This window comes from Nicotiana sylvestris, chromosome 3 (genome assembly GCF_000393655.2).
Source record: "Nicotiana sylvestris chromosome 3, ASM39365v2, whole genome shotgun sequence".
Classification (NCBI taxonomy): Eukaryota; Viridiplantae; Streptophyta; class Magnoliopsida; order Solanales; family Solanaceae; genus Nicotiana; species Nicotiana sylvestris.
This window is the reverse complement of record NC_091059.1, coordinates 3,059,653-3,076,099: the sequence shown is the minus strand read 5'-3', so window position 1 is coordinate 3,076,099 and position 16,447 is coordinate 3,059,653. Positions and strand designations below refer to the sequence as shown.

Sequence of the window (16,447 nt, the reverse complement as noted above, 5' to 3'; positions counted from 1 at the left end):
ACAGACTGATTTTTCAAATGACGGTAACTCTTCTCTTTCTTTTGCCACTTATGTATCTAATGCATAATATATCTCATAATGTGTTAAGTTCTGATAGTCAGCAATTGATACGAAATATTTCATATGAACGTGAACCTGCTTCTTTTGAAGAGGCAGCTCTAAGCCCTGCATGACAATCAACCATGAATCAAGAGTTTGAGGCTTTGATGGTTAACCATACATGAAGTCTTGTACTACTGCCAGTTGGTAAAAGTGCAATAGGGTGTAAGTGTGTGTATAAAATAAAATATAAGTCTGATGGTAGTATTGAGAGGTTTAAGGCTAGATTAGTGGTAAAAGGATACACACAAAAAGTAGGAATTGATTACATAGAAACATTCTCACATGTCGTAAAAGTGACAATTGTGAGAGCACTAATAGGGACTATTGTGAAGAAGGGTTGGCAGATGTTTCAATTAGATGTAAACAATGCCTTCCTTCATGGAGATATATATGAGGAAGTATACATGGAGGTGCCTCAGGGCCTAGTAGTAGACATGCCAGGTTTAGTATGCAAGTTGAATAAGTCTCTATATGGACTCAAGCAAGCATACAGGCAATGCTTGTCAAATTACCTGCTTAATTGTTGAAAAAGACTTTTCATGAAGTTAAATTTGAGTTAAAGGATTTTTACCTATCTTTCACTGGTTTACTGTTTTAATGGTTTTACTGCTTCATTATAGCATGCTTTTGTGCCTCACGTGATTTCCTGCTTTCAGTATTTATTTATGATTATTACTCACTGAGTTGGAGTAGTCATAATCACTGAGTTGGAGTATTCACTTTACTTCCTGCACCCTATATGCAGATTCATGCATATTTGGTCCCGCTCCCGAGTGCTGATCATTTCCGGCTCAGGCGGATCCAAGGAGTCTCTAGGTAGTTGTTGGCGTTCGCAGCCCGGAGCTCTTCCCTATCTTACTTCTTCATGTTCTTAGTTTCTGTATTAAACTCTGTAGTTTGATTTGGAGTATTTCGGATTGTTTAGATGCTCATGACTAGTGACACCCTGATATCGGGCTGTGTTGGGTTATTTTCCGCGAATTATGCTATTGATTTTAACCTTGGATTATCTTATCATGCTTTAGATTTATTTCTTATGGTTTAACTGTTAATATGAGAAGTGCTGGTTGGCCTTGTCTTCACGAGATGCTCGCCATCACGACCGGGTCCGGGTTTAGGGTTGTGACACATATGATTTTGCATATGTTTCCGTAGACACTTTTCAGTGTGAGAAATGTTGACCATTAAAGTAAGGTGATCTTATTTGAGAGGTTCCCTCTAGAAAAAGTACTCCAACAATAATGCTTGTTCCCATGATTTTTACTCACTTGCTATTAAATAGATAGTATTGTTGTGAGACCTGCTCTGATACCAATTGAAACACAAGAGGGGAGGGGCGAATTGTGCCATATTTAGAAGTTAGTCGACTAACTATGATATTAGTCGACTCTCTTTCCTGCAAAAACTAGGTTAGAGCAAAATAATTATGAAGAGAATTATAAATGAGACACAGAGCTTTATACTGGTTCGAGTATCAGTGTGATGCATACATTCCGTTCCATTGGATCACAAATGTTCTCTTAGATCTTCAAAGAATCATTACAATAGTCGTGGATTTCCTTCGTTCACTAGCAAGGATATACAGAGGAATGTTTGTTAAGTTTTTGACACAACCTCTTGATTGTTTTCTTTTTCTTTCTATTTAGTGACACTAGTAAACTCAAGAATACTGTGTTTGACTAAGAACTAGAAAATGTACAAAGCTTGTATGTGAAGTTGCGCATTATTCTCTCCTTCTTCAAGTTCTTCACATAGGCAGTGGTTGATATCATGAGTTATTTTCAATCAAAAAAGTTGATTGTGGGCGAGATTGAGATTTTCCTTTGATTGAAGCAAGTATTTTTCCAAGAAGATTGACCCAAGGAATTAGATTAGTATTACCATTACCAAATCTGTCATCACTAAGACTTAAGGTTTAAAAGTGTTAGCGATAAAGGCAATCTTCCTAAAGTCTTTTTCCCTAATCGATCGCAATAATCAAGTGTATTAGATGGCATATCATACTCGTTTAAATATTAGCATCGACCGAAGACCATATTATTACTACTAGAGAGGAATATGGACATAACTAATTAATATTTTTTACTTTTTAGAGTAAACACATTACTACTAAAGTGTCATTTGGGACTAGTCAACTCATGTGTGACCCGGGAAAAACTTGGGTTGGAACAGCCTCTAGGCCCGGGGAGGGGCCGGCTTAGGGGTTCTGGTGAGAGGATGGGGCTATTCGTGGCTACGGTCCAAGAAGACCTGCCTAGGTATGAGCCCTGATCTCGCCCCACCGGGGCATCGACTTGGTAACAAAATTTCTTTTATTCCTGGCACTTTATAGCTTTGGCCAACGGTTATTTTTGAATTTTGACCGTTGGCCAACGTCTATAATAGTGAAAATGGCCTCCCACCCCCATTAATTTATTTTTAGCTTTAAAGCTTTCTCTCTCTCTTAGTCACTTAAATTGGTTGCATTGGACCTACATTTATGGTGGTAGAGATGAAGTTGGAGTAAACATGTTTCCTGGTTTGAGAAGTAGAGGATTAAAGACTGTCCACAGTTGAAAAATACTCCAAATGAATTTAAAATCCTGCGTGAATTAAGCAATAAAAGAGTTGACAGTGATATGTAGGGGTGGCAGATGAGCGGGGCGGCGATCGGATATAGACGGGTCGAAAATGGATAACGCAAAAACAGATAAATTATTCAACCTGAACTATATTTAATACGGATAGAAAATAGGTTAATCAACAAATAATATGGATATATATATATTATCCATTGATTCTTGAGTATGGTCACTTTTGATAAAATTCTTAGTCTTCCAAACTTGAGTAACCCCCAATTTGAGTCTTAACAAATGTAAAAGTTTAATCCTTTAATTATCTATTTTCTAAGTGAATAATGTATTTTTTATTCATATTTGACTCGTTTTTAGAAAATTCATTATCCGACCCATTATTTAGTGGATAATATGCCACCAGTGATATGCCATTGTTAAACTTGTGTAGCAACTTGACATCTCTCGTAAAGCTTGTTGTTAGAGATGTGAAAGAGATCACTTATCTTCCAAATGAGATACTATATACAACAATATATTTTTCTCTTCTATCGATCTTAAATTGCAGAGAGTTCCGTGAATTGCCACAATGTTTATAAAATCGCCATTCTCTTAAGACCATAATGATTGACCATAATGAAGGGGTTACAGCAAAAGTTGGAGTGGTGTTGAACAGAGGCGGATTCAGGATTTTCGGAGGATGGGTTCACTATTATTCTTTTAAAAAAAAAATTAAATCAAAAGGTTGGTAGGGTATTTGATCCCCTAACCTTAGGCTATTGGAAATAAGAGACCAAAACTAGTGCACCACTTGGTCTCTTTTGACCATGAGTTCCATCAAAGTATATATAATTATTTTTGCCAAATTATGTACATCATATTTATATTTTAACCCGAGGACCACGAATTCACGTGAACCATGTTTTACATGGTAAATCCGTCTCTGGTGTTGAATAGAAGCCTCATTCTCCCACTCATTTGGAAACAGCAACCCCTTTATGGAATAATAAGGAGAACGTATATAAATTGCACTTGTTCAGAATATATATATATATATATATAAAACAATAAAATATAAAGGGGGAGTTTTTGGTACAGGTAAAATAAATATTGTCTAGTAGTATATTCTTCTCCTTCTTTGAAACCTTCTTCTCTGATAGTGAGAGTAGATTAACTGGTGATATCTGAATATTTCCGATATTAGGTATAGTTGTTTTCTATATTTATCTAAACAGATTCTGTTATTTTGTTCTAGGTAGATAAAATGTACTGCTAGATCTATTATAGAATAGAATCCACTATCTATGTCTATTATAAATTCTTCTAAATTTTGAGTAAGGCTTCTAGCAAAACTTTCTGGATGGGTGTAGTTGTTGCGGTTATTGGACATTAATAGTACAAATTCTTTGCAGTTAAATCTTATATTTGTGAAAATCCTACTCGGTACTCTCTCTCTTTTATTCTATAGACTTGTAAAGTTAACATATTAGCTAAATTATGAACTGATATTACCCCGTAACTCTTTTTTTTACTCTGTTCATCTCTTCTTCCCAATCGTTTAAAGATTTTACTCTTTTCTTAACTTCTATTTCTTTAACCTCACCCCGGTCATGGTTAAACACTTATACCCTTCTTTATCAATTGGGTTTTTAAACCAGTTTTTCCTAGGAATTTACAGGTTGATCCATCATATTTGTTAGGAAATTGGGAAGCTAACCATATACTAAGAGTGTTATATAATAATTTAATGTACAGACATAGTGTTAATTAACTAATAATCATAAGAACAGTAAAATACAAACTAATTAACAATCATAAATTTAGTAAAATACAAACTGGGGTAATGTTTATCAGAAACATAATTTAGATAAAGATGAATAACTTACATGCTTATAGGAGAGAGATTTCCCTTTCGGGAAACCCGAAAACCTTACTGAAAACTTTGAAAATTACTTCGTACCAGCTGATGAACTTATTTTTCTTACAAGCTTAGAGGAGGAGGGAAAATTACTATATAATACATAGAGGTATTTTACAAAGATGGTTGAGAGTTTTTGGATAGTTTGAGAGGATGGGTTTTTCGAATGGTTCTTGTTTTTCCAATGAATCCCTTTCTCTTCCTTCTTCTCCTTTTATAGATAGAGAGTTTGAGTCGGACTTGAAAATTGGATTTCAAAATATGTTAGGAATACGTCTATCAAGCTTCGCAAGGTACAACTTTGGGCCCCATCTGTACGTTGCTTTGTCGAAGATTCCTTTTTTATGCGCCCTTTTAGTCCACTCAACTTTTTTGGCTTGTCTTTTAGTGTCATTGTCTTGTCACATCTTATGTCATCTTTTTATCTCCGTCTTTTAGCATAACTGTCTTCTTTTCTGGTACCAGTCTTTTCTTCGTCTTGTCTTTCTTTCCACGTTTTTTTTATTGGTCTGGTCTTCTTTTTGTATTGTTGGTCTTGTTCTTTGCCCTGTTCTGTTGGTTTTATGTATCTAGATTATGGATGGCTTCTGAGTCGAAACTCATACCAGAATCATAATCATTCGGGTCTTGGGCATCTTGATAATTTAGATAGTCATTAGTTTCTTCAGAACTTTGCTCCCTTCCTGAATTTAATCTCGGACTTGGACTTGGACTTCTTGGACTGAGACTTGGATTTTTAACTATATGCTTGTCTTGTTCTTCTTTTTCTTGGAAAAAATTCTCTAATGTCTGTTTAATTATTTTTTCTATTTTCTCATTTTTTTTCTTTTTTGATATCACTCCCTTTTTCTTTAGCATTTCTCCTTGCGTTAAGGTCTTTGGTAATCTTCTTCTTGATGGTCCTTCATCTTCACTTTTTGGCAAAGTGACAGCCATCAACAGATTTGATTTGTCTTTACCGGTTACCGTTTGAACCGGACTAGCTGTATCATTATCCGATACAGTGGATCTTACTGCATTCTTTGGGGAATGCACACCCATCTCATCCATTTTTGTTTGAGATGGAGAACTCTTTGGACTGTTCATTTCTGAATCTGGTTGTGGTATAATCTGAGTCTGCGAGGTTGTCTGTGATTGTGTTAACTCGAACCTCAATGCTTGTATCTTGTGTTCTAATACCATTACTTGCTCGATGAGCTTCGTATTTTCTTGTGTCAAGATATCATTCTTTTGGTTTAACCGTTTGAAGGCTTCTGTCATTGACGAGCAGTGATCGCAAAATATTATTTTGCCATCGTCTTTTCGGATGTTGTATTGAGGGGTTTTTTCTGGATTTTGTCTTAGAGCTGGGGTAATATAATAATTTGGTCCTAATACTCCTCTTGCATAATCTAATGCTTCAGTAAAATCATTAAATCCCTTAAAAAGAGGTTTTTCTATGTCTTTAATGGAACCTAATACTTCTAACCATGTCTGAAAAATACCTTTTGTTTTTTCATGTATAACTACATAATACTTAAACCTTTTGTCTTGATTTTTGTCTGTAAAATATTGACCCAAAGCGTTAAGTGCTGCTATAAAATATTTAGTGTCTTTCTTATTATATGATCTCCATAAGTTATCAATTAAGCACCTTTGGGGTCTGTCTACGACACATTCTGGTAAAATTCTAAAAGACATATTAGATGGTGGAAAAAATATAAGACTATGTTTTCCAAAATTTATTCTTTCTAAATTAGTCTGTTCTAAGAAAGACTGTGGCTTAAAATGGAGATTACCTAAAACTATCTGTAAATATTTGTCTGAGGGTGAGGCTTGAATGCCCTTCCCTTTGTTTGTAGTCTTTGAAACTGCTGGTCTCATGCTGTACATACAAAATATGCTTTGTTAATTGATCATAATTTTAAGTCTACTTAATTGATCTGCTAAATTATTATCTTTTCCTTTAATATGTTCAAAAACTAAGTTATATATTGATATAGTATCTATAAAATTTAACCATCTTCTTCTACTGCTATTTTTTGTATTTATTTTTTGATGAAACTTTACTATTGCTTCACAATCAGTTCTAATTGTTACTTCTTTTTTGTTTAATATGTATAATTTAAAACTATTCAATCCATAGATTACTGCTAATATCTCTGAATCTATGCTACTCATATTTCCCTTTTCTTTATATTTTTCACTTTGATAAGCACATATTTTTTCTGTATTTTTGTCACTATATTTATTTGGTTTTGCTTTTAAAACTGCTCCACATCCTTCAAAACTACAGTCTGTTTCTATAATTAAATAGTCTGTTTCTAATGGCATGTTTAAGTCGGGGATATTCCTTATCTTTTCTTTAACTTTTTGTACTAGTTTAATGTCTTCTGTGTTAATGTGTTTTTGTCCTGTAGAGCCTGTCTTAGCATATAATGGCCCCGCTATTTTTTCTAAATCTTTTATAAAATTTCTTGCATAGTTCACTATACCTAAGAATTTTTGTAATTCTTTGGTGTTATCTAGTTTATCTGGCATTTCTAGGGCCTTTTTAGCAATATGGGGTTGTAATTTTATTTTTCCATTCCCTAAAATTACTCCTAGAAAGTTTATATAATTTTTGCATAATTCCATTTTCTTTTTACTAATTATTAATCCATTGTCTACAAATAATCTAAATACAGTCTGTAGATGTCCTAAATGTTCTTTAATATCTTTACTAAATACTAATATATCATCTACATATACCAAGACAAATCTCTTATATTCTCCAAATATATTATCCATTTTTCGTTGGAAAATTGGTGGAGCTGTTTTTAATCCAAATGGCATTACTAACCATTCAAAATGTCCTTCTGGACAAGTAAATGCTATCCATTCAATGCTTTCTTCATGCATTTTTACTTGCCAATATCCTGATTTACAGTCAAATTTACTAAATATCTTTTTTCCTTGTATTCTATTTATTAATTTTGTCTTATCTGGTAGCTTATATCCATATGTTCTAGTGTTATCATTAAGTCTTTTGTAATTTATTACCATTCTTGTTTTTCCTCTTATTATTTCGCTATGATTTCTGACCATAAAAGATGCCGACCTATGCTTAGAGGTAGATCTTCTTATTACTCCCAAATTCATAAGTTCTTTAATCTGGATTTTAAAGTCTTCTAAATCTTGATTTGTAGCTTCTATTGATGCTGTTTTTATTATATATTCTGGATTAATTATATCTATTTTACACATTACTTTATTATGTTCCCAATGTTTTAAAGGTTTTTCTCCTATTATCTCTATTTCATCTAATATCTTTATTATATTATCTAAATCCTTTTCGTTTTTTATTATTCCTATTTTTTATAGTCCTGTTTTAAAATTGTATAGTTTTGTTTCTATGTCTATTAAGGTATAATCTTTTTCTAATATATCTCTATTTTCATCTTCTTCTAATATTAAGGTTTTAGATTCTTTTAAGTCTTTACAACATGTATTTTTATCTTTGCAATCTTTACAATATTCTTCTTGGTTTTCTAAGTTGTCCTGGCTTGCATTTAGTCTTGTTCTTATTCTAGTTGCAGTTTCTATTGTTTGTACTGGTGTTTGTGTAAGATTTTTAAAGAATATTACTCCATCCCTACTTATTAGACAACTACCATTATTATGTAATATAAAACTTAATCCTAATACAAAATCTACGTTTATATTTAAATTTCTTACCCAAATTTTATCTACTTTATAGCTTGGTTTATAAAAATCTAAGCATGTATTTATAAAACTAATCTATGATTTATCTATATAATGCTTATATATATTATGAGTTCCATCCATTTGCATGGCTGGAACTGGTTTGTCTAAAGTTTTTATCAGATTTGGGGGAACTATTCTTTTATTTATTATGCATCTTGTGCATCCAGAATCTACTAGAGCTAAGGTTTCTATTTCATAATCTTCTATTTTGATTCTTGTTAGGATTTTTATTGTACTTAACCTTTTATCTTCATTACATATGAGTGCATCATAACTTTCTATACTCATTAGTTCTTCTTCTACTGTTGTTATGCTTTCTTTTATATCTTCTAATTTTTCTTTTCCCTTTTCCATTTTCTGTATTCTTTTTTCTAATTCATTTATTCTGGCTTCTAATGTCATTATTCTCAAGTTTATTGTAGGATTACTTGTCTCTTGATATTTTTCTTCTTTATTTATTTTAGTTTCAAAATCTTTTTCTATACAAGTTATACATCCTTCTAAATAGCATAGCTTACATTTAGCTCTTTTATTTCTACTGGGGTACCATTTACATATAAAATATTGGTTACTATCTAACCCTTTATTTCTTTCGAAATTATGGGCACATTCTTCTGATATATTTGTAAAATTATTTTCTTCTAGATTTAGTCTTTCTAATCCCAGTTCATTTATTAGATCGTCTTCTTCTGATTCTGAGGTGTCATTCGGGATTTTTTCTTCTATTTCTACACTTACTATTGAGTATATGCTTTCATTATCTAACATATATTCATCTACATTTATTAAAGTTTCTTGAAAATCTTCTATTAACTGTGAATTCCTTGTTTTATTATTAATTCTCTTTGGGCATGTATTTGCTAGATGTTCGACACTACCACAAGTAAAGCATTCTAATTTATTTTTATAATTTCTGTCTGTTCTATATTTCCTTACATGTCTATCTTTGTCTAAATATGGCTTTCTAGCTGATGATTTTCTAAGATAATAATTTTTTCTATTATATCCTTTATTGTATTGCGGTTTATATTTTCTATATTTTTTCCTTTTATACTCATTTTTATCATAACTCTGCGTTGTATATACAGTCGATCTACAAAAACTCATATTATTTTGTTTTAATTGCTTCTGTATTTGTAGATTAGTACATTTTTCTTGTAGTACTTCCATTATATGTTGTATTTTATGTCCTATAGACCATTTTGCATGAGGATTCTGTATTACTCCTTCTCTTTTATACCATCTTTCTTCTATTTCTCTTCCTAAAACTCCTGGTAATTTATTGAATAATTTTTTACCTAAATTTTGATCGAAAGCATTCCCGCTTATAGTACAATAATAAAAATAATCATTTAAAAACTTTTTTATATGAAACCAACTACTTATACTTAATTGTTCTAGTTTTATTAAAGCATTTTTCTGTAATACTACTAATCCACTATTTGGATCTTCTCCTGTAATTAAACTATGTATCTTATTTGTAAAATTATAAGGATTTGCTCCCATTGCTATTAACATTTGGAAATCTTGTGGGAATTCTGTTTTATAGGCTTCCCATAGGCCTTTGGTTGATTCTCCTAAGAAAGTTTCCATATATTTATACATTGTTTCTGCATCTGTATCATTATAAGTTTTTATAAAGTCCGCTACTACTATTCCTTTCCATAGGTCTATTACTGAGTTCCACATTTGTGGATCATGAGCTGCTATATTTAATATTTTACTCTTACTTCCTCCTTCCTGTAGTCTTATAGGTTCTTCTATAGGCATTCTTTTTCCTGACGGTTTTACATTTTCTATTTCCGTTTCTTGATCTATTCTGTAAACTCTTTGTCGAGGTACATTCCCTGTGCTAGTATCTACTGTGCTTTGATAGGTTGTTCTTTGGAAGGGGCTTGAGCTAGAACTAGTTGATTCCATCAATTCTTTTAGGCTTATTAAGGATTCTGTTTCTGTTTCTTCATAACTATCTTGTATTTCATCAAAAAATTTATCTAATTTCTCTGATTTTTTCTGTAAAATATCTTCCTTTCTATATCCCCAATTATCTGTTCTCAATTCACATTTCTTAAAGTGTTCTTCTACTTCGCTTAAGGTTAGCTTTCTAAGTTTACATCCTTTACACTGGAAAGTCTGAGTTTTATTTTTCTTAACTAGTTTCTTTGCTTTTTCTAGTGCTATATCTACTTCAAATTCGTCTGGTATTACTTATATGTTCATAAACTCAGTATCAGTATCTTCTACTGTGCTTTCCGTTGTATCGTCTATTTCCTTTTGGGTAGAATAATTATAATTAGTAAATCTAATTGAGGTTTCTCCTTTTGAGTTTGTGTACATTAAATGCGATTCTTGCTTAAATATTTTTGGTTTTGCAAAATCTTCTAAATTCCATTCTAGTCTAGCATATTCTTCTGGATTTATTTTAATAGGCTTTATTAGTTTTATTCCTTTATTTCCCATTACCTCGACTACATCGTCTACTTAAATTTTGAATCTTGTATTACTACTTGTTGCCATTTTTCCTATGAAACCTACACATATTAATAAATTATTTCCATTGTTCATTTCTTCATATCCTTTTGTCTGTATTCCTATTTTAATAATTTTTCCAAATTCTGCTACATTTATCATAAAGTCTGGGCTGATATAAAATATTCCTCCATTATTTGTCATGTCTACTTCTGTTAAACCTAGTATGGATTTCTTTTGATCTGACCATCTGTCATCATATACTACTACTAATACTTTAGTTCCTAAGTTTTTTCTAGTTAATCCTTTTAATCCGATTACTATTAATCTCATATGCATTAAATTCCTTTTATAGTTTTTTATTTGTCTTACTGAATCTGGATTTATTAAATTTAATGTAGCTACTTTACTTCCTATAGCTGATAATTGTTCTTCTCTATAATGTCTATATAGTTGAGAATTATTTGAAAAATACCCTGTATTATATAATATTTTCGAATTTAGTAACCTTAGTTGATTCTGCTAAAAAATCTGTATGTCTTTGTCTATATCTATTATTTCACCTAGTCTCTGATTGTCATCTTGTCTTTTTCTAGTTATGATTCTTGCTAACATATTATTACCTATTCTATTATCTGAAAAACTTACTCTTGATCTTTCTTCGTTTCTCCCACCTGGAAGAAAGTCCATTTTTGTGGTTTTCTTATTTTAATTCTATCTTTTTGTGGTGTTATTTCAACTCTTTTTAATTGTTCTATTAGATCGTCAACCTTTGGGATTTCTGTTTTTATCTCTTTTTCTTTAATAATTTTATCTAGTTTTTTATTAATTTCTAGAAGTAATATTATTAAAGTATTATTTTGTTTTATTATTGTTTGATCTGCCTTTCCTTGAGGGATATAACTAGTTAGTCCTTCTGGGTTGGGTTGAATTCTTTCTGTAAGTTTTAATGCTTCTTCATACATTGGATCTAATTCTATATCACTCATGAAAGAGCGATTTCCTTTATTTTGTCTATTTCTTCTTTTAAAACACTTATCTCACTTTTTAGTACTTCTACTTGATCTGTTATTCTTTCTATTAGCCTGGTCGTTTGTATTTCTAATTCCTGAGGTTTTTCCGTAATAGCTTTAATTAATTTTTCTACTTCGTTTTTCGTAGGTATTTTTTCTAGATTAAACTTATTATTTAAATATTGTATTTTTCTGTCTATTTCTAGTTCTTGTGATTTTATGAAGTCTAAATTTTGTTCTAGTTTCTCTAGAGTCTTTTTCTGTTTAATTTGTAACGCTTCTACTATTTCTAGTGTTCTTATTAAATTTTTATTATTTTCTTGTGTTTTTTCTCCAAAATTTATTATTAAATCTACTATTGTATTATATTGTTTGTCTTCGCTATGTAATATATGTTCTCCACTGCTAAAATTACACTTAATTACCGTATTATCTTTTACTATTCTATACTTTTTTTCTGGATATATTTTTAAATCTAAATATTCTAGGTTTTTTAAGGTAGCTATATTGTCTATCCTAAGGGTATCCAAATTTTTCTTTTCTTAAAGAACTTTATTCTTTGATTTTGTGAATATATTTCTCCTTCTATACTTTGTATTTCCCACTCTAAAGCTGATATAGTTTCTAAGCTAATACTTCTTTTAATTATATAACTTTGTTCTCTATTTATTTTGGAATCTGTTACTTCTATTTGTTTAGCTAGTTCTAGAGTTGATGATAGTAGTGTTTTAGTTCCTTTTAGTATTTTCTTTAGCTCTTCTTTTCTGACTATATCTCTTCTTAAAAACCAATAGTTACAGGCTATTTCTTTGGCTATAGGATGATGTCTTAACATATGGTTTACCCTAGTGGAATATATTTTATCTTATTTCTAGTTGTTTGAATATAATTTTTCTCCTCTTGTATTTCAATACTTGTTCTTTCTATTTCATGAAAAAGGAAATTCTGAAAATCCTTGGTATTAAAAATATCTAATTCTAATTCTAATATTCTTATATATTTTTTATAATTTCTAATGGTCTTATAGCTAATATATATCAGATGGTGATGGTAACTTATATATTTGGCGAACAATAATTGTTTCATAAACTGTTTGGTCCAAAAATCTTCTTGCTCTGATACCAATAGTAAAGGGGGATTAAAAAACAATAAAATATAAAGGTGGAGTTTTTGGTACAGGTAAAATAAATATTGTCTAGTAGTATATTCTTCTCCTTCTTTGAAACCTTCTTCTCTGATAGTGGGAGTAGATTGACTGGTGATATCTGAATATTTCTGATATTAGGTATAGTTGTTTTCTATATTTATCTAAGCAGATTCTGTTATTTTGTTCTAGGTAGATAAAATGTACTGCTAGATCTATTATAAATTCTTCTAAATTTTGAGTAAGGCTTCTAGCAAAACTTTCTGGATGGGTGTAGTTGTTGCGGTTATTGGACATTAATAGTACAAATTCTTTGCAGTTAAATCTTATATTTGTGAAAATCCTACTCGGTACTCTCTCTCTTTTATTCTATAGACTTGTAAAGTTAACATATTAGCTAAATTATGAACTGATATTACCCCGTAACTCTTATATATATATATAAAGGAGGGAAATAAATGCTGACTTGTCACCTCTCTTTGGTTAAGAAAGTTAATTATCTTTTTTCTCCTTTTTTTTTGACTTCTTGCCCTTTATTTTTCCATTTATCTCATCTCATTTTAATAGCCCAAAAGGAGAAACGATTAAAAAATGAAACGACACCCAATTCTTTTAATGCAATCTTTCTGTTTTCCTTTAAAGCTACTGATTAATGTGCTTTATGATTGCACCTTTTCCTGCTAAATACCTTTCCCTCGGCCCAGCAAATATTTAGCAGCAAGATAACTTGCTATGACAAGCACCAAATTAATTTATCTTCTCTCTTTTTGGAGGATTAGCATTATACATGCTAGCTAGCATAAGATGGTGATCAAGGTGTTATCTTCCTCTCAAGTGTTGCTTGTAAATCTGTGAAATCCTCCACTTAGGTCAGGTTTTAATTAATTTCTGGACACAGAATGAACTTTTCTAGCATTTTTTTCCCCACTTTTTATATGAGTTCATTTTTGTTTGCAGGTGATGAGTTCATTTCTCCATTTTTATTCATGTTCCAAGTTTCATTCCTTTTAATTAATAGTATTTTATTTCTTTTATGATTAAATCGCCATCCATATTTATCTATCGGCATTTGTAATTGATGACTTGCACTGAAATTGTTGTAATTTAAACACATACACAGAGCCAATGCATCGAAAATTATACAAGGAACGTACCTTCAGCCATAGTTGTTCAAAGTGTTGTTGAGATCATTTTCGTAAAACGTTGGCAGAAAACCTAGCAGCCTTTTAGCCTGTGCCTATTAGGATGCCAAACTGATGGAGTCACAGGCATGAGCGGATTTAGGGGGGCGCAAGGGGGTTCATCTGAACCCCCTTCGCCGAAAAAATGCACTGTATATATAAGACAAAATCTGTTTTTTACCTCTATATATTAAGTTTTGAACCTCCTTAACACAATCCAAAAGTATAGTTTAGTGGTCAAGGAGGTTCGAAACCTACATAAGGTCATGAGTTCAATTCCCACTAGATACAATTTTTTTTTTTTTGAACCTCCTTCGTGGAGATCCTGCCTCCGCCACTGGTCACAGACATATTTATAGGTAGGCTAGGGACTCTTAGGTAAATACTTTAGCCCTATGGACTTTTCCATAAATTATAATTACCCTAGCGACTCCTAATATATGATTATTCTTTCCATCAAAGAAACTACCATATATGCATAACTACAGAATATTATCTGATATATTATCTCTTTTGGGATACAAGGTAAATAATTTATTACCTTGTATGTGCGGTCATGTGCACTTCTATGTTAAGCGGTCAAGCACTTCTATGTTAAGCGGCAACTTGAATTCAAGGCAGTCCTCTTCATGTCTGCGTATTAGGACTGTAGGAGTTTTTTATGAGAGATCATGTGCTCAGAATATGTATTTGTCTTTTTTTTTTTCATTTCTTTTTTCTTTTTTTTTTCATTTTATTTTTGAGATATTCCCTTTTTGTTTGGTTACTTATATTTGTATGTGGGTTTGCAAAATTCTGACTTCTCCGATGAGTAGATAATTTGTTTGGTTCTATGAATATCTATTTCAGATAGGGGTAGCCAGAGGCGGATTTAGGATTTGAAGCTAATGGGTTCAGAATTCTAATCTCTTTAAGCTATTGGGTTTTAAATTACTATTTTATACATTCTTAATGAATTTCTTTATACAAATACAGGGGTTGGACCGAAATTATTGGGTTCGTCGAACCCGTAAGAAGCATGCTAGCTCTGCCCTGGGGGTGGCGGCATTTTTTTTCCTTCCCCGAGTAGGTTTTGATCAATTTGTTTCGGAGTCTAAAAAATATATACTTTTCTTGACTAGGTTTAATTCAATTTTATTTCGCTCACTTTTGTTAGAAAAGAAAATGGAAATGATTACTTATTTCTGCCTAAATTGATTTTGGCGAGGTTAAATTATTTAACGATTTTTTTAATTTCTTCTCTTTTCTTCAATTCTTTTTGCTTTTGGGTTCCTTCTTCGTCCATTCTCTTAGAGGTGAATTAATTTGGTTGGTGGTTACTGGGGATACAATAAGTTGTCAAAGATAGAAATGACAAAGAATATTGCCTCAATAGTATAGAAATTAGTTGATTGTTGCTTCATTTCCATTATTTCACTAACACATACATAAGAGGAGGTTTGATTATAGCTTTTGGGAAAATAACGTCATTACGTCAGTATGTATATTTGGTCGAGACATAATCACTTTTGAGGGAAAAAAAAATTAAACCTCAGTAGTTTGGCTTGTGTTAGAGGTGAAATTCACAAATACTGATATGGATATAGTTTTCTAAAATGGATTTAGTGAACTTAATTTGTAATAAATGGTTATAGAAATTAAAATGTGGCTAATGATAACAAGGCCAAATTAAAATTATTCCAAGGCATGTGCTAATAACTATGAAGAAGAGTGATGAATTGAAAAAGGTTTTTGCTATTATATTGTTACTGTTGATCGTACTGTTCATCCAAATATCAATCCCATTTGATGCCCAAGAAGACTTTCTTATGACAATCAAAATATTATTAATATTTATTATGCATGAATTAACCGAAATGTATGCTGCTTATAAGTATTTTATTTTTCAATATCGAAGATATTGGATTGCTTATCATTTCATAGATGAATATTCTTTTATATCGCGCGAAGCGCGTACATATTCACTAGTGAGCCTTATAATCGCATTAACTTAAACCGATTTCTATTGAGCCAGTCGCTTTCAATTATTATGACTTATAAGTCGCATTCAGCTATTGCGTTATATAGCTCACATCCATCTATTATGATTTATAAATCGTTCAGTTATTGCAATTTATAAGTTGCATTCGGTTATTGCAACTTATAAGTCGCGTTCAGCTATCGCAACTTATAAGTCGCGTTCAGCTATTGCAGCTATTGCGGTTTTGTAAGGTGCATTCGCTAATTGCGATTATAAGTCGCATACAAATGCAATATAAATCTTATAAATTGCATTTTAAATCTTATATATCGAATTTCTCGGACTTGTGAATCACATTTCCATGTTCGATTTCTGGCATCTA

At 31.5% G+C, this 16,447-nt stretch overlaps 1 long non-coding RNA gene across 1 annotated transcript; it reads left to right on the top strand.

Moving 5' to 3' along the window:
- The first annotated feature begins 13,569 nt into the window (after positions 1-13,569).
- LOC138886838 (uncharacterized) lies at positions 13,570-14,087 on the top strand. The gene is made up of 2 exons (XR_011405752.1): positions 13,570-13,793; positions 13,882-14,087. It is a non-coding gene; the product is annotated as an uncharacterized lncRNA (long non-coding RNA).
- Positions 14,088-16,447: the final 2,360 nt, after the last annotated feature.